This window comes from Calidris pugnax, unplaced genomic scaffold (genome assembly GCF_001431845.1).
Source record: "Calidris pugnax isolate Ruff unplaced genomic scaffold, ASM143184v1 scaffold113, whole genome shotgun sequence".
NCBI classification, from domain to species: Eukaryota; Metazoa; Chordata; class Aves; order Charadriiformes; family Scolopacidae; genus Calidris; species Calidris pugnax.
In genome coordinates this window covers 3537877-3557497 of record NW_015090879.1, presented here as the reverse complement: position 1 = coordinate 3557497, position 19621 = coordinate 3537877, and the positions used below count along the sequence as shown (strand labels likewise).

The following is a 19621-nucleotide window of genomic DNA, read 5'->3' as shown; positions in this document are numbered from 1 at the left end:
CAATCCTGGTGGTCGAGCAAGCGGCCTCCTCCAGACCGAGCCCCTTGCTCCGCACAGCGCGGGGCGGCCATGGCTCCCTGCCGCGGTGCCTGCCCTGGCCAGCAAGAGGCGCCCAAGTGGCGGGAGGGCAACTGTCACTCGGCTTCTGGGCGGTTTCCCGCGCGCTTCCTTTCCCCCGGGGCCGAGCCCGGGTCCCGGCGCCGTTACTCACTCCAGCGGGCGCTCAAGCTCGGCGGGTCCCCGGCGGTAGGGCCGGAGCCGCCGGTCGGGCCGCGCAGCGTCCCCGTCAAAGGCGGAGCGGCGCGGCCGGTGTCGCTCGAGAGAGGCGCTGGCGGCAGGTGGCGCTCTCGTGACGCGGCCGCCTGAGCGTCTGAAAAGCCGCGTCCTTCCCCGGAGCCGGGTTCCTCCCTTCCCGCCTCACGCAGGGCCCCTCCGGGCCCGCGCACCCGCCGGCCCCACACTGGAGGCCGCGGCCGGGGGCGTTCGCCGTTCTGTCCCGGAGGCCGCGTTAACTCTTGGAGCGGCTGAGGAGAGCTCCGTCCTTCGGCTCGTGTGTCCTGTGGAGCGCTGCCGCCGTATCCCAGGTAAAATACTTAATTTGTTCGTGCTTTACATTTCCATTGGCTCCCCTTACTGCGCCTGTGGCCGCCTCCCTTCCTTTCCCCTTCCACTGTGCTTTGGTTTCTACTCTCAGAGCTGGAAACGGTAAGCAGCTTCTTACCTGTATAACTCCTTAAAAAGGAGTTATATAGGTGCCTTTACCGCTGGAGTGTTTTTTGAGTCACCTAACATTTGGGAAATTTATGCTGTCTGGATAGGTAGTATCCTCTCCTGTCAGTTTGCTCAAGTGCATAGTAAATATCTTTTTTTCCCCAAGGTCCCAGTGCCCGACATTAGGATTTTTTTCCGTTGTGTTATGAAGTATTCCTTCATGCATAAAACTATTATATTTCCTTATTTTCAGTATGACTTCACCTTGGTTTTGCAACTGCGTCATACCCTTTTTAACCTCAACGTTGTTTCTCACCATGTATGTAGATAGACTGTCAGGAGGTACAGAGATGGCAGAGCTATTCTTGATAGGGGCTGATGGCACGATGAAGGAGAGGAACATCAAGTTGCAGCTTGGGCATTTCAGATTAGATACTAAGGAAAAAAGTTTTAGTTAAGAAGGTGGTGCGGTACTTGGAACAGGTTACCCAGAGAGTTCTGGGTGTCCATACTTGGATGTTTCAAGCTTCAGCCAGCAAAAGCTGGGGCTGACCTAATCTGGTGTTGGCAATTAGCTTTGAGAGGGCAGTTGGACGCGATGACGTTTGGGGCTCCTTACATCCACCAGCTCTGTGATGCTGCAAAATACTTCTAACTGCTGGATGAAGCGTATAAGCAACAGGTGAAACTTTTTCTAATTTGCAGTGTGTATGCGGTTCAAAATATCGCCGAAGAGAGATTGTTACGAACTGAGGTTTGCTAATTAGGTTTGTGAGTGACTAATTTGTCTTTGGTAGCAGGGAGTATGACCACATTTGCTAGCCTTATGGACTTGTTGGAGGACAGAAGACTGTTCTGAGTGCCCTCTTCCTTTTTGTCCTTTGTTTGTGTGTTTTGTTATGTTAGAAGATTCTAATTTCCCTTCCTGCTTTTTTACTTTAGATAATGTCACTTTTTTCAGCAATCAGCTAGGCAATTCAGAACAAATTATTGTGATTTGCCTCTCAGACACCTGGTGAGGCAAGCAAAGAAAAGCAGTTGGGGACCACTCAGGAGGAAAAGGACCAATTAAAATAAATCTGTGTTTAAACAGGAGGTTAGAAAAATGCTGGAGGCTAGAGCTGAGGCATTTGAAGAGTGGAGTGTTTGTAAGATACAGACTAAAGAATCTGAATTGTGACCTTTCTGGAAACTCTTCACAGCAAAATAGAAAGTATTCCAAAAGCAGGAACAGAGCTCAGCTTCTTGAGAAAAATAGTATTTTTTACCTAGACCTCATGCAGCCTTTGTAATAGGGTTTTCGTATTTATTTCTAGCAACTGCAAATGTCTAAACTTACTCACTTTGCTTCATAATGGAATCATCTGGAGGTGAATTAAATCTTTCTCTGAAGTCTGTTGCAATCCTAAGATAGAACTGTCTTTGATTACAAAGGGGTAAGTTCTTTACTGTTCTGTTTTCTTTCCACATCTTGCTTCTGACTTTGATTTTCACAATACAGGTTTTTACTGTTGATGTTGATGGAAGAAATGTTTTGCTCTGAGGGTAGTGAGACACTGGCCCAGGTTGCCCAGAGAGGTGATGGATGCCCTGTCCCTGGAAACGTTCTGGGTCAGGTTCTGAGCAACCTGGTCCATTTGAAGATGGTCCCTTGCCCATGGCAGGGGGTTGGACTCGATGCCCTTTAAAGGTCCCTTCCAATGCAAACTATTCTGTTATTCTATGCTGTGTCCATCTCTCCCCCTTTTCTACCCCCTCTCCCCCTACAATGTCTTTCAGACTGCATATTCTTTACCTGAAAACTGAAATTTACCTGAAACACAAAGAGGAAATATTTGTGTTTATAAGCCTAGCTAATTGTAAGTGCTTTGAGAGACTGATAATTTTGATTACCACTGGAAGCAAGGAAAAAATCTCACTTCCCCATAAACACATTCACTCTCCAAAAATCCCATGAGCCTCCCTATGTTGCTCTTCCAGTCCCCAGTGGCTCAAGACCAGCTTTTGTCACATCGCAGACCGGTAGCTGGAGATCACTGGGATAAAAACATGCTCACAGGCTGATGTTCAGAGCGTCTTCTGAGTTGTTGCAGTCACTTGGGTGACTAGGTCAACCCGGAGCAAGGCCAGACCATTTTTGACCTGGAAGATGATTTCACTCTCCAAAAATCCCATGAGCCTCCCTGTGTTGCTCTTCAAGTCCCCAGTGGCTCAAGACCAGCTTTGACCTGGAAGATGAATGTTGCTCTTCCAGTCCCCAGTGGCTCAAGACCAGCTTTTGTCACATCGCAGACCGGTAGCTGGAGATCACTGGGATAAAAACATGCTCACAGGCTGATGTTCAGAGCGTCTTCTGAGTTGTTGCAGTCACTTGGGTGACTAGGTCAACCCGGAGCAAGGCCAGACCATTTTTGACCTGGAAGATGATTTTTTTTTTTAAATAGCCTTGATGGTATTTGATACAAATGCTGATGTTAAAGGCTTTTGGAAAATGGCACTGTGTAAAGCAAGGCTTGTTACAATTTTGAACTACAGAGTGACGAACAGAAATATTACCTTTGTGTGGCATGATCTAAATGTTAATTAGACAATTATCTTAAGACAGTTTCTTGGCCTGAGCTTGTAATTTTGGTCGATGGTATATGTTTTTTTAAATACTTTTCAAAGACTGATGAGAGAGTAAGAAAACAAAACTCCACGAAATACCAAACAGAAGAATCCCTAAAACAGTCCTGTTTAATGTGAAAGAATTTATTTATCTTAAGACAGTTTCTTGGCCTGAGCTTGTAATTTTGGTTGATGGTATATGTTTTTTTAAATACTTTTCAAAGACTGATGAGAGAGTAAGAAAACAAAACTCCACCAAATACCAAACAAAAGAATCCCTAAAACAGTCCTGTTTAATGAATTTATTTTAAAAAAAATAATGATGGGCAACATCTATCTTTCTCTTGTCATCCAAGTACAAGGTATACCCTTTATCAGACTGTCTGCTGAAGGCATGACTCTGTAGCAGCCTTCCATTAGCTGATAGATCAAAACCCTACCTTTTACGGTTCCTGAGGGAGCATAACTTCTTCCCATTAAAAATGAATAATAAAATTTATAGCTTTTATCATAATGGGGTTAGGAGGAGGTGTTTTGCTTTTTATAGCAATACCACTGATTGAAAAGCCAGTTGAAACCATTGCAGGATTAGGGAAGAGGTCAACAGTAGGAAACCAGTGTAAAGAGTCTTTTAAAGAACGCTATTGGATTTAATTAAAATATTACTTGCTAGTGTCAGTAAGTGGGCCATCCTGGCTTTGTGTCAGGTGTGAAACAAAGGGAAGGTGTGAAGTGTCTCAGGCTCGCATAGAAATCGAGGGGATGAGTTCCTAAAGTGTGAACGGCCTTCTGTCCACTTTTTCCTAAATCAGTATACAATAGAATTAAATGTTCCTCCCCACCCCATGCACACCCCAAATTCCTTCAGTATACAATAGAATTAAATGTTCCTCCCTCCCCACACACACCCCAATTCCCGAGTGACAACTCAAGACCTTTACTCCATATTGTGGAAATGGCAAGAGATGCGAGAGGATTTTGTATGCACTTGTCCCCATACAACCCAAAATATTCCAGGTACCTGTAATGGGCATAAGAGACAGCCTGCAGTGGTCACACTGGACTTGCTACATTAAGAACAATTAGATCTCTGGCAGAGTAGAAAATTAGACCAATAAAAAGGAGATTGGTTCAAAGAAAGAGAAGAACATTGCTGATGAAATCTTTTTTTCACCCCACAATCTTCCTCTGCCCAATCTGAATCAAAACTCTAGAGACTTTTCTCTGTGCTGATAATTCAGTTCTGCACGTTTTTCTTCATTTATAACATCTGTTCCAAACCAGCTACGCTGATAGAACTGCATTAAGCTTTCCCACTGCCAGGAACAGATATGAGTAAACAGTAAGAATTATCCAGAATCCTTTCCCACTGGGCTGTAATCCTCAAATTTATCCAATTCTCTTATATTCTAAGAATTAGATGCTTAAAGACGCTCTGCTTGGAACTCTCACTTCTATGACTTACTGTGAAGTTTACAGCTTATCAGTTCTGAACTGCTATGGGCATTACGGTCTCTTTTGTGATGCTGTAGTAAGGAAGCTCACAGTTAATTTTGCTGCCTTTCTGTGCTGTGTGGTGTTCTGCACCAGAGCCAGTCAGCACTGGGGAGGGAAATGATGAGCACAGTGATGTAAAGAAGTTAGACAGAATGGGCATCTTTATCCCTGCTTATCAGTGCTTTTAATTTCTTACACTTCTGTGCCATACAGTGAAAAACGTTTTACTTTTATAAGAATGTGTACTTCCTGCATAAATAATCATCCTAAATAGAGAAAACTGTCACTTTGGGGGATCAGGGTTATTGATTAACTACGTTATGTTGAAATACCAAGTAAAATAAATTCCCTGGTGGGTAACAGTAATGTGGATCTTTTCACGTAGATTCACATCTATTTGTTTGTGTTTTTTTTTTTTCCCCTGGCTTACAGAAAGTGAATTGGTCATTCAGTGTTCCCTTGTGATCTAAAGATAGTTTATTTTTCTTGCCCTCTAGATGGCTGTCTTGTTCTCTTTTAAAGAATCTGTTACACAATGAGTCTAGTAGAGCTGTAAGGGATAAAGTTTATTTAAATAGTCACAGTTTTTTCCTTTACATATTTGCAAGGTACTTAAGCGTTTATGAGCAGAAATGTTGATATGTGACAATATCATTGAAAGCCTGCTGTGAACAACTGTGTGCTGCTATGTCTTCTGCTACTGGGCAGGAGGAGAATAAGTACTAACTTGCTTCAGAGAACTGAAAATATTTCGTTATGTCAAAAACCTGCTAATTTATTGTGAGAAGAAAGATTCTGTTGTGGTTCTAACAGGCACAGCTGTAGTAGTACTTTTCTATCTGGAATTTTGCTTAATTCATTTATCATCAAAACTTTTTAAAGTCTTTTGACTATAGCTGCAGAAACCTCTGAAAACGTCCAAATGAAACACTGATCATATGTCTGTTTTGGCTAGTTTGGTCATTTTTAAAAGATAAGTGCTTTACATGTATTACTGAGTGCTCATGACTCCGCAGCATTTGGTTTATATGCGTTTATAGGAGGACAATATGAATGGTTGAGTGCCATGCTACACTCATTGATGAAACCTTTGATGTATTGGATAATTGTAAATTTATGTAATTTGGTAGAATTGTGATTTGCTTGGTTTTTCACGTATGTGTTTTGAAGTATGTACCAGGGCCCTGTTGTGATTACACAGGCAGCTTACGGGTGAAATCTTAAATATTTGTAACTTTGTGGGACATGTAGGGTGACTGAGCTTACACATTCCTATTTCAATGCATTTTTTGAATACTCAAGTTGAATAAGTCAGACATTTAACCATGTTTTGGGCTTTATACCTTCTTGTGAATCATACAATAATTGCCAAACAACAGCTGCTGAAAACTAAATCTTTAGGAATCACCCTTCAGTGGTGTGGAACGAAAACTTTCTGAGGATTTCGGTTCTTCATTGGTAATAAAACAAATATTTTTGTTTCTTGAAGTCTTTCATCTATTTTGTGAGATACACCTGCTCAACACAGGAAGGAGTGAGTCTAATGTCTGCTATTCCATTGGCATTTATCTTTATTCATAAGTAAATCAACCTAGAACATGACCTTGGTGTTTGCTGTATTTAAGTACAGAGAAGCAGAAGGATCTATTCTACAGTTTCTGAATTGTGATGAAGGCATTTGATTTTTACAGTGTTTCCTTTATTTCTAAATGTTCTTACATACATATTTTTTCCTGCTTCTGAGCTACTGAAAATGGAGTTTTCTCAATAAATGGCACGCTGAACAAGCAGTGCCCTCCTTTTGACTGCAGCGCTGATCTTAGGGTGTTTAGAAACAACTGTCTAGTTAATTGCTTTTAAAGACATTTGTTAAGGGATGATAATTTATATGATATAGCATTGATTAAAATAATTGCTCTCTGGAAAAGTCTCTCATCTAATAAGTTCTGAAGGGGAGATTGTTATTAAGCATCCTTCTCCTGTCATGAAGAAAGATGCCAGTTTCTGTAAGTGACAATTAGCAGTCGGATAGTAACTTAGGCTAGGAGGTGACTAGCTTAATCCTCCTCTCCTGCATACAACAGGTCATAATGTGATAGATAAGCAGTTATGCTTACTCCATGATGAAGGATGAAGCATGTTTGAATATCATGATGTAAAGCATTCAGTGATCTTATCAGTCATTCATAATAACTCCCATGTCATGCCGACTTTTTATGAAAAAGAGCAAAGTAATTGGTATCCGTCACATGCACTTGTGTTAAGATCACGATTTCCATGACAGTGCTGCACTTTAATAGAGTCTGTCAACTTGGCTTAGCCTGTAATGGCTCACAGCACATCAGTCTTAAAGAATACATGAATCTATTAGTGAATAAGTTAACTGTAATTTTATGTGGGATTGTACCACAGAACTCTCCTAGGGACAAAAAGTTAAACAGAGGGAAAATCTAGTGCAATGAGGTCACACAGCTTCCCAAGTAGTAGGATGAGGATAAATGGTCAGTTGATTTAAAAAAAAACAAAAGCCAAATAAGAGTATTTTGAGGTTAAGAGAAACCCATCATGACTTTATTAAGTGATATTCTATATAATTGAGGTTAAGAGAAACCCATCATGACTTTAAGTGATATTCTATATAGAATTTTCAAGGCTACCTCATTTAAATAGATTTCCAACTGAGTAGATAGCTCCGTAACATTCTTAAAGAGCTTCAAAACTTCAAAGCATTTGTTTCAGCTTTCAGAAATGCATGGTCACCTGAAAATTATCTGTTATAAAAGACAACAACTCGAAAACTCAATGAGCAGGAGAAAGATGAAGGTTTATTCATTGTGCAGTGATGTTTGTATGGTGATGATGCGTCACCAGGAGTAGTGACAGCTTGGTAACATTCTTAAAGAGCTTCAAAACTTCAAAGCATTTGTTTCAGCTTTCAGAAATGCATGGTCACCTGAAAATTATCTGTTATAAAAGACAACAACTCGAAAACTCAATGAGCAGGAGAAAGATGAAGGTTTATTCATTGTGCAGTGATGTTTGTATGGTGATGATGCGTCACCAGGAGTAGTGACAGTGAAAGCAGTTGTGTTTGAAGAGAGAGAAGAACCCCTGAAATCTGTCAGTGAAAGCAGTTGTGTTTGAAGAGAGAGAACCCCTGAAATCTGTTGAAAGGAAATGAGTGGAAGAGTTGTTGGGGGAGTTTTTGTCTTTGGAAAGCCTGATCTTCTCCCAAGGAACAGGCAATAGGACAAGAGGAAATGACCTCAAGTTGCACCAGGGGAGGTTTAGGATGGATATTAGGAAAAATTTCTTCATCAAAAGGGTTTTCAAGGCTTGGAACAGGCTGCCCACCAAAAATTTCTTCATCAAAAGGGTTGTCAAGGCTTGGAACAGGCTGCCCACGGAAGTGGTGGAATTGCCATCCCTGGAGGTATTTAAAAGACGAGCAGACGCGGAGCTGAGGGACATGGGTTAGTGGTGGTTTGGACAGTGCTGAGTTAATGAGTGGACTTGATGATCTTAAAGGTCTTTTCCAGCCTAAGTGGTTCCACGATTCTATTCTATGATTATTTGTTGCTCCTCTCTCTGTTTAGTTTTAAACGTATAGATAGGGTACCTGCAAGGCAACTTCAATGTTCCTGACCTGGTGGAGCATTCACGCTACCCATTTTCTGTCTGCTCTGGAATTGCTTCTTCATTTCCCTGTATCTTCTGGGGTTTCTGTCGAGCAGAACTCTTTGCGAGGATTCTCAATCTTTCATTTTTTACCATCATGCTTCCTCTCTAGAAAAGTGATGATTGGTTGCTAGCACAAGTGGATCTAGTCCTTATGTAAAGAAAGTTAAAGTAACAAAAGGTTTCTAGTTACACAAAGAATGAACAGGAAAGACTAGTAGCAACACCACAAGACAATGCATGTAATCTTGGTATGTCCCAAAACAGTGGGGCATTTTATCAGAGTGGCATAATAGCATGAAAAACTTAAGTCCAGTGGCAAGCTTGCCCAGTATGTTTGTTAAATTGCTGCCAGATGGTTACTAAATGGCAAATAGTACCGCTCTGTGTGTGTGGAAGATGTAACTGATGTAACTACATTTTCGACCAAGTAACCTTCATCAAATTCTAAAGCAATTTGCCTTCCCAAAGGTGAATAAGAATATAGGTTGGCATATAAAAAAAAAAAATCTTTCTTTATCCAGCTGCTAGGATGGAGATGAGTCACCTTTTTTGTTTGCATTTTATTTTTAATTCTGTATAATACTATTAATGAAAGAGAAATGTGTAAAATATTTTACCTTTGTAACCTCTGTTTGTTGGAATAGTCTGTGTCTATTTATTAGGATGTGATAGAAGACTGTATCTTATCTTATTCTGCATAATACTCTGCCTTAAGTTTTATTACTACCTCACACCAGAAGGTTATTAAACATGAGCATATGGCTTCTGTCCTGGTGGTAGTACTGAGTACTCTGACTGAAATGCACCAAGTGTTTGGAGAAAGGGAAAGGAATACAAAAGAACAAATAAAAAAAAAAAAAAAAAAAAAAAAAAAAAAAAAGGCTTAAAAAAAAAAAAAAAAAGGTGAACATGATCCAGTTGAAGGTGATACTCAGGGCCTACTGTTAAGGAACTGAGTGACCTGCTACATTCAGTGTTTTGGGATGGTCCTCATACCAGCATCTTGGCATTAAGGATGCTGATCTGCACAATGCATGGAGCGTAGTCCCGTTATCCCTTTGCTTAAGAACCGCAGCTCTGTGGGGAAAGGGAAAAGAAAAAAAAAAAAAAAAAAAAAAAAAAAAAAAAAGAAAAAAGAAAAAAAAGGCTGTAAAATGATAATGAGGGAGCATGCAGTCCTTCTCAGCAAGCAGCTCACCAGAGCAGAAGTGTGGCCTCAGTCACGGCACTGTGACTCATTATTAGAATCCTTTGCCTAAAGGCTTGGAGCAGTGATGCAGGAGAACTTCACGCTGGGAAGCTGATAGCTCCGTGGAGTGACTGTGAGACTAATCAGGCAGCCGCGGCTGCTGAAGGCTGGCGCTTGTTTCCTGACAGACATATTCAGAATCAAGCATTAAGACTATCAGGTTTTGTGCGTTTCTGTGAGGGCACAAAGCATCCCGGTTTATTTGGTGTGAAATGTTGTTGTTGTTGTTACGATAATAAAAATTATTATCATTATTACCAGCCTCGGTTCTCTGGGGAATAAAAAAAAAATGTCCTTCTGGAACTGCTGCAACTCTGACATTTTGTTTTGTAAAATACTTCTCTGACTTGGACAGGCCAGGATGTTCATTTTCAACATTAGAATAATATTTTCCTGTTAGCCTAGGAAGGGTATTACTAGAGTGAATATTCTTCTGGTGCTGCTCTCCATCATTGCAGTGACAGCACGGGAATTATAGTATTAGCCTAATTATAAAAAATTTCTACCTTGTGCTTATTTTCTGTTCCTCATTGGTTCAGCATCTTTGCGTAGCTACTGGAGAGAGTCCACTGCAGGGCAACAAAGGTGACTGAGGTGTTGCAGCATCCCAGCACGGGAATTATAGTATTAGCCTAATTACAAAAAATTTCTACCTTGCGCTTATTTTCTGTTCCTCATTGGTTCAGGATCTTTGCGTAGCTACTGGAGAGAGTCCATTGTAGGGCAACAAAGGTGTCTTTTTTTACTGGCAGCTTGTAAAAGTGGTTCCCAGTGAGAGGACAAGGGACAACGAGCACAAGCTGGACCATGGGAAGCTTGGTTATACAGTAGGCTGTTATTTCAGCATTGTAGTTCCCATCTCTTACATCTTGTGACATAATGTAATACACTGTCCTTTTTCCCGTTACGATGCTGGAAACAGTAACCTTACATTTTTTTCTTTTGACACGGGGTCCAGTCTAAGCATCTCATTTTCCTTGTACCACACAGAGAAAATACCCAGTGCCCAAAACTGGGGTCCACAACAGCCTACTTAGCAAATTGCTTTAACCAGCAAATAGAAAATGCCAAAGAAAATGATGGGCTTAAGGTTCTGGTTTGTTAAGGATTCAGATGCCTGACTTCATTAGACAACCAAGGCAGGTTAGTCTTTTTTCTCATACAGAATACAGCGAGGAGAAGGTCTGTCCACTTTATACCCAGTATTGATAGGCACGAATTAAAGTGCCTTAGGATTTTCTCCAGTGGAAACGTAAATGCCTGGGGAGTTCAGGCACCCTTCAGAGCCAACTGGCAACTTGTAATTTTTTGTAAATTTTTTGCCGAATGGTTCTTTTGAGTTTGGTAGTTTGTTTTTGAAGATGTAAGAGGAGAGAGAACGTGTGGTTCTTTAAGCCTATGTACATGACCAAACCAATAAAACTTATCTGTGCCCACAGTGATGTTAGGAACAACAGTTATGGGTTCTTGGGATTTTTAATTGTCTTGCTTGGAAGTGTGAACTGTCGAGATTGAGAAAATTGTTCTCTAAACCAATGGTCATGGCACATGCTTCTGTCATCTCATTTCCTCCACTGATTATATTTGAAATGTATTGAATCCAGGAATGGTTTGAAGAAAAGCACTGTAGGTCGAGATGTGATTAAACCAAAGATAGTATCAAGTGGGGAGTGTCTGAGACTTTAGTTTGCCTTGTTTTGTGGAAATGAATTTGAAATGTACAAACACCCTTGTACATTCCTGTGACAACCTACTTGACATAAGCAGCAGTTGTACAGAACTAAGAATTGGACCTCCTTGTGGCTGGGTTTAAATGAAGGCCTAGATTTGGATGTGTTTTTATGAATTTGTGTCATTGCATTGTAACTCTACGGAAGTGAAAGGACTGCATATGGCGATTCAGATGCATACAAGCCTGAACCTTAAGTATTTAAAATGGCGTTGGGTAATAATTTTAATGGTTTGGAGGTTGGAATTTTTGAGTTTGGTAGTTTGTTTTTGAAGATGTAAGAGGAGAGAGAACGTGTGGTTCTTTAAGCCTACGTACATGACCAAACCAATAAAACTTATCTGTGCCCACAGTGATGTTAGGAACAACAGTTATGGGTTCTTGGGATTTTTAATTGTCTTGCTTGGAAGTGTGAACTGTCGAGATTGAGAAAATTGTTCTCTAAACCAATGGTCATGGCACATGCTTCTGTCATCTCATTTCCTCCACTGATTATATTTGAAATGTATTGAATCCAGGAATGGTTTGAAGAAAAGCACTGTAGGTCGAGATGTGATTAAACCAAAGATAGTATCAAGTGGGGAGTGTCTGAGACTTTAGTTTGCCTTGTTTTGTGGAAATGAATTTGAAATGTACAAACACCCTTGTACATTCCTGTGACAACCTACTTGACATAAGCAGCAGTTGTACAGAACTAAGAATTGGACCTCCTTGTGGCTGGGTTTAAATGAAGGCCTAGATTTGGATGTGTTTTTATGAATTTGTGTCATTGCATTGTAACTCTACGGAAGTGAAAGGACTGCATATGGCGATTCAGATGCATACAAGCCTGAACCTTAAGTATTTAAAATGGCGTTGGGTAATAATTTTAATGGTTTGGAGGTTGGAAAATACTATTTCTGTCTGTGTGTGTTTTGTTTTGTTTGAAAATTTTGTCATGCAACATAGAGCTTAAAACCTATGCTTAATGCAAATATAAAGAAACCATGTAATTCTGTATAACTTGGGAATATAATACTAATCAAGTGGGGTGTTTTTTAGGTAGATGATGTGGGGCTGCTGTCAGACCTTGCGTGGCGAGGCCAATGCAGTGACAATCATCTGTTCGAATTTTTGTATCTTGATAATATTTTGATTTCTTGATCACCACTGACCGAGGCAATAAGTGACAAATTTTGCTCTTTCTTACCTGTACGTTTTTCCCAGATATATCTTGATTAATTGGACCGAGGCAATAAGTGACAAATTTTGCTCTCTTACCTGTACGTTATTCCCAGATATATCTTGATTGATTTATTGATTTTTGTTTTTAATTCTCTAATCACTAAATGAGCAGTATAGGCAACATAATCATTATTTGTCCTGCAGTTCTCCTTTTCAGTGGTGTTTGTTTCCTGAAGAATTACACTGCGTGGTTTTCTTTGTTACTGGCCTCTTACAACAGGAGATATGGTAAATGCACTGTTTTCTCCCATCACTTTATCACTGTATTACCTCACTGAGTTTTCAGTCTTTCTAAAGAATTTCTTGTTTCATCTCTTAAAAACAAACTTTATAAAAGACAGTTTAAATGTCTTTATACTGCATCTCTTAAGTCTCTAAACAGCCAAGGCATTAGTTAGGGTGTTTTGACTTTCCTCCTGTTCCGTTTATTGCTTTGGGCAAATAATTTGAGTGAAAATACGAATGTTTTTGCCAAGTGCAATACGCTGAAAAAGCATTATCTCTTAATTTTAAATATATTCTGAATACAGGTAGAATGTGACCCTTGTTTAACATAATATTCCAGTTTAGTTATTGTATAACAGGGTAAGAAATCCCAGGGGAATTTTGTTAGCAAGGTAAAATAGAATCACATACACTCCTGATTATTGCAAAGGTTTCCTTAATTACATTGTTTAAACTTTTCAATACACTGTAATGTTTATTAGTGGGTTTTCATTTTCAACTGTCAGATAATTCCTTTTGCTAACTCTGGATAAATAGTACTCTCGATACTTTTGGTTGTAGTTATAGATGATTTATATATGACCAGACAGCTGATGTAATAAAGAAGTATTGTGTTTTCCACTGTGTTGAACTTAGAGATTCAAATGTGTTAATGCAATTGATTTGATTGTAATATTTTATAAAAGTTTCTTCAACTAAAATACTGTTAGTGTTTCTTGTTGTCAAAGGTTATGAAAGGAAATTAAATGTACTTTGAGCTGTAATGACAGCAGATGGTCAGGGTCTAAACCAGAGGAAATACAAATAGTCTCGTGGTCCTTTTTATAATTAGAGGCACCGAAATGTATGTTCTTTTAAATGGGCATGTAGGAGGAAATAAATGAAACTTTTCCAAGATTTGGAATATCAGTTTGATTTGCAATTTTCAGTGACTGTTCCCCTTTTCGGCTATGATTTCCTTTTATTTCTTTTGTTTGTCAATTCGAAATATGAATTGTGTTTGAGTCAGAATTATTCTAAGAGAGAAGTGGGTAAGGATCTTGAATAGACCCATTAAAATTGTCACGAGCTTTTAAAAACAAATACCTAAATAAATCTCTTCTGTTGTTGTTTGCTGGGTGGGTTTTTTTGTTGGAGGGAGGGAAGTACTGCCCCTTGAGTTGGTTAGGATCTCTATCCTTTGGTATGGAAAAGTCATCTGGTATTAAAATGGGAAGATAATGAATGAAGAATCTACTGTTTAAACTTATGAGTGCAATCAAAGGAATTTCAGTTCTAACATGAGTCTTTAAGAATTGAACTTCATCGGTTACTTTTTTTTTTTAATTGAAGCAAAGGAAATAAAGTGGCATAGCGAGGTCTTGAGATGTAGTCAGGCTAAGTGGTATGGACAAAGAACTTAATATAATTTAAGATGAGAACAAAATCTTACCAGTTCTGAACTACTTACGTTTTAAAAGCTTGGGAAACTTAAAGACAGAGAACAATGGAAATGGGAAAGGCCAATACTGTATGTCAACCTTTAATGCCTACTTGAACACATTAACTTTTCTAAAAACTCAGCTAAATTGGGTTGTCTGGAGAGGAAAATGTTCGAAAATACCAAGAGACTGTGGACAATCCACTGTTTAATCTGGATCTTCTCTACTATTAAAAAGTGGTGATGGGGGGTGTTTGGATTTTTTCCATCCTATGTCTAATTTGTACATGCTTAGCTCTGTTTTCTTTCTTTTTTAGACCAGCCTTCAAAAGCTTGCAGAATATTTGTCATTTTCTTTCCATGGTGATCCATATACTTGATGATGACGTTAGTTCTTGGAGTCTTTTCATAAACAAAACATTGAGTTCTGCAAGTCTCCTGTAATGGTGAGGTTCTTTCTGTAAGTCTTTGTTATTCCTTTTAAATAGGAACACCAGAACTTGTGTTACACTTGCTTTGATTAATTGATGTAAACTGCAATAATTGACAATTCCATTATTTCTCCTTGTCTTTTCTACTCTTAAATGCACCCAGTTACTGCTTTCATCCATTTTTTCACGACATTGCAATGGAAGCTGAAATTGGAGTGCTTTCCTCAGTTCTTCTCCCGAGATCTTGTCCCCTAATCTGTACCTGTGGCTTGAATCCCTTTTTGATATCTGCATTTTTGCATTTTCTTGTATTAGAATGTGGTAGAATCCAATATATGAGAAGATAGTAGTGGTAGTTTGTTAAAAATCCATGCCACTTTTTCTACTTGGACAAATCTCATCGTCATTAACAACTTTGCCAATGGTAAGAATGACGGAGAGCGAGCCTGCAGAGCGATGCTTTTGTTTAAATAGGTCTCTGCAGAAGACTTCTCCCAAAGCAGAGGTGCTTGAAGAAAAACGATGACATTTTCTGGTTTTATAACAAGTGTCTGGAGCCTCTTGGATTTATGTAATTTTAAGTACTGAAGGCATTATGATTTCTTTTATGTCATAAGCTACGTATAATAAATGTTCTTGATTAACCCTGGGTACGGCATTGACTTTGGCTTAGTAGAACTTCTAAAGAGGTATCAAGTGCATGCTTAGAAGATATAAAAAAAGAGAGAGAATGTGCTTTTCCTGCAGTGTTATTGATCCTTTTTGTTTAGTGAACATGAACAATGTTGTTGCATGGAATTTTTATAAAAATACCCATAATTCCAAGACCAAAAATGCAGGCAAACATCAAATAATCAGAAATGACCGATGATAATTTATAGTAATTTTTCTGGCCAATGAAAGAGGAAGGGGGGATCCTTCTTGTCTGATCTGCCCCCCATAACCTTACTAACTGTTGTGAATAAGGGCTGTTAAAAGAAGCTGCCTCTTTACAGAGTAAGTCTGTTGAGAAGAGGAGGCTGAGGGGAGACCTTCTCATGCTCTACAACTACCTAAAAGGGGGGTGTAGAGAAGTGGGGGTCGGTCTCGTCTCCCAAGTCACAGGAGATGGGACAAGGGGAAATGGCCTCAAGTTGTGCCAGGGGAGGTTTAGATTGGATAGTAGGAAAAATTTCTTCACAGAAAGGGTTATCCAGCATTGGAATGGGCTGCCCAGGGAAGTGGTTGAGGCACCATCCCTGGAGGTGTTCAAAAGATGGGTTGACATGGTCCTCAGGAATATGGTTTAGTGATTTTTTTTTTTTTTATTTCACAGAATGATAAGGGGTTGGAAGGGACCTCTGGAGAACATCTAGTCCAACCCCCCTGCCAAAGCAGGTCCTCAGGAGCAGGTTGCACAGGAACGTGTGTGTGTGCACAGGAACATTATTGCATATTTCTTATTTTTTTTTTGTCAGAGTTAGGTTGATGGTTGGACTGGATGATCTTGAAGGTCCCTTCCAACCTAGACGATTCTATGAGATAATTAACATTTTAGTAAATTGCAAGGGGCAGTTTGCCGTGTGAGAACTTTTACCTGGATTATGTTTTTTCCCCATGCTTAAAACTTCGGAAACTGCTATTTCCATGCTTCCAAAGGCTTCCAGAGAGTGAGTGACCGCTGTGGTTGAACGCGGAGCCCGTCCTTGGCTCCGGCTGGATCGGCATCGTGCGGGAGCGCGGAGCCGCCGGGGCGGTGACACGTTAACGGGGGGTTGAACTGCCCCGTCTCGGAGGTGGCGGAGCAGATCAAATCACAGAGGATCAGGCCGGAGCCGCGTCTGCCTGGCTCTTGAGTGACAGAAGTTAATAATTAGTGACAATGATTGACAGGTACGCTCCAGCTGCCGCCCCGACGCCCAGGAGCGGTTTCTCCGCCGCCGTCTGCGGGCGCAGGGAGCTCCCCCGGGAGGGAGCGGGCGCTGACTGACAGCTGCCTGCCGGAGCTCCCCCGCTCTCCCCCGCTCCCTGCCAGCTTCCCGAGCTGTATACATTTATTCTCTTTCATTTTATCGCGTCAGGTGGGATTTTAAATATATTACTTCCCAGCCGTTTTCCTAACTGCAGTGTTGTTTTGGTTTTTTTTTCCAGTGGTAGCGTAAAGACCCATCGACATGGGACGGCGTCACCTGTCCTTGGCTGAACAGAATGGCACACACCAGCACCCTGACGTAACTGCGGCTAATTAATCTGTTTGTGCTGGTTGGGAAAGAAGAAATCTTCCGTTATTGTCTCCATGCATCAATACTTCGAATGCTCACGTAATAAAATGTTACCTTTTTAACACTTCCAAACGCGGAAAAAGTATTTGGAAAGACTTTGTAATTCAAATGCAGTCATGTGGTGGTATCCCTTCGGATTTGCAATATTATAGTAGGAATAAAAGTGTTTTTTTTGACAGAGATCATTATCTGTGTTCCTAGATTTTAATAACAGGCACAGCAAACTGGTAATTATGATTTGTAACATAAAATCGTACTTAAAGAATAAAGTCAAACCAAATTTGTTCTGAATTCTGTAAGGTAGAAGCATGTAAGGAAATGTATTGTAGCATGCTTAACGTATGTATTCCATCACTTTACCTAATTATAGATTCTTTGTTCTATGAAAATAAGTGCAAACAGCATTAAACTTTTGTGGGTCTCAGTTCTTAACATATTAGCAGCATTCAATATTTGGGAAGATTTAAGAGTATAATACCTCTTTTTATTTTGTTTTCTTTTAAGTTACATTAGTATATTCAGAATATGTTTAACCAAGCCCTATATAAAATTGCATTTGTGGAACATAAGATACCAGACTGTTTCCATTTAGCAGGAAGTAGGTCTTCCCTACCACCCAAACGAAAAGAAGTTCTGTGGTCCATTCATAATTGCCTATTTCTTCCTTATAGCCTATGAGGCCAGAGCAAAGAACAGAGTTGCTGCTCCAGCAGATGCTAACAGTTCTTTATGGTGTGTGTTTCTTTTACTTCGAGGATGTTATTTTTAAACTGGTTTGTGAAGCTCTAAGGTGAAGTCTTGTTGTGCTAATCAAGTATTATATACTAAGTCGATTTTTAGTAAATTTTTTTTCTAAAATAATCTGCTTTACCTCTTATCTAATTTTGGATTTATTTTCAGAAAGAAATCCAAAGTTCTCTTACTAATTTGAATGATTGTGTGAGATTTATCACCATCTTTGACAATCCTATTGTGTAGGTTTTTCACTTTCTAACCTGTTGCAATAGGGAAGCAATACTTACAAATGGAAAGTTAACTATTGTTTGGGGTAGAATTGTCCAAGATGTTCATCTTAGTGCTTGCTGGGAATATATGGAATTACAGGACACGTAAGTACTCTGATACTGTCTCTATAGCCCAAAGGGTTTTGCTCCTTTGCTGTTATTTTTGCTTCAGCCTAAATCTGAACCTGCTGGGTATGTCTGATAGAGTCAAACGCTTTCGGTTTTAGAGGAATGGAGCAATATGAAGTCTTCAGAATGTTAAGCAGGTACATCTTCAACAGATAAATGGTTTACAAGTTGGGTTTGTTTATAACTGACTTCATCATTTCTTCCTTTCTCAGTCTAGATGTTTGGCTTATATTTTCATTTTATGATTAAATTATCTGTTTCATTTTATTGCCTTGGACTAAATGTTGTCATTGTTGGACTTTGTTTTCTTCATTTGCATATGAAGTGCATATGGGTGTGGTGATACTGCATTATAAGGGAAGATTCCAGGTGACATTTAGCAACAAGAAACAAAGCATAAAATACCACAAAATTATCAAATAAGGTGTCTGTATAAACTGTTTCAGTTTCAGACTTCCCAAATAACAACAGTCTCTTGGTGTCAAGCCCTTGTTCTACATCAGCCTCAAGTAAGGAAAAATAGAGGGCCATCCTAAATTGTTACGTTTTCACTAGTAGCACCAGAACACAGGAATGGGCTGAATTTCTAACTCTGAAGTGTAACAAGAGTCTGAAGAAAGCAGTTGCCTGTATGAGGATAAAAACTGTCCTCACTTTGAAACTGCAGCTTGGTCTTCAGACTTGGAGACCTGTAAATCTTAGAAGAAATTGGTTATGAGAAAACCTTTTATGGAAAAAAAGGTATCGTTGCCTTCCTGTCTTGTTGCAGGAGCTTTTAGTATTCTCTGGCTTTCTTGATTCACAATTTGTATTAAAGCTCTGGAAAGAACAAGGCCAACCGAGAGCTGCTTCGATCAAGCTGAGAGGCAGAGACTACAACTCGGAGTCTGAAGCTTTGGGCTTTTTGGACACATTCTTTCAGTCTGAGGCTTCATTTGCAAAGTTCAATGTCCGTGCCTGTTAGCAGTGAAAGTCAAGTCTTGTTGAGTGTCTGTTTGCTAGCGCAGCAGGAGGTACATCATCTGTCTTTGAATAGGGCTGCTGTCGTTTCAGCTGACATGTACAAGAAACAGCATGCCTTGCAGAAATAAGTGTGTGATAACTATACAGTGAACAAAAATATTCTTAAGGCATTAGGAAACCGAACATATCTCACTGTGTTATACTTCATTTTCACAATTCAAAGTGACACATTTTTATAAGTTTAACCGTCATAACAGAATACATGTGTCTGGCCCTGTGAACGTGACCCCTTCAAAACCCTCAAGTTTTATGGACTGCTTTACAACACAGACCTCTCTAGAGATGGTTTTTAAGGAGGGGGGAATAAAACCCTCATCTGCTAAACTGTGATCTGAAAGAAGCTCCCCCTTCCCCATCCCCCCCTGCTATGGTTAACTCACAGAACTTAAAATACTTAGTAGAATGAATAATTATCAGCTGAGAGCATCTT

At 39.8% G+C, this 19621-nt stretch overlaps 1 long non-coding RNA gene across 2 annotated transcripts; it reads left to right on the top strand.

Moving 5' to 3' along the window:
* Positions 1-307: 307 nt before the first annotated feature.
* LOC106890511 lies at positions 308-18435 on the top strand. 2 transcript variants are annotated; one of them, XR_001412528.1, is made up of 4 exons: positions 308-584; positions 2028-2147; positions 14661-14803; positions 16905-18435. It is a non-coding gene; the product is annotated as an uncharacterized LOC106890511 (long non-coding RNA). The 2 variants fall into 2 exon arrangements; XR_001412529.1 differs by having other exon boundaries at positions 310-584; positions 14661-14789.
* The last annotated feature ends 1186 nt before the right edge of the window (positions 18436-19621 follow it).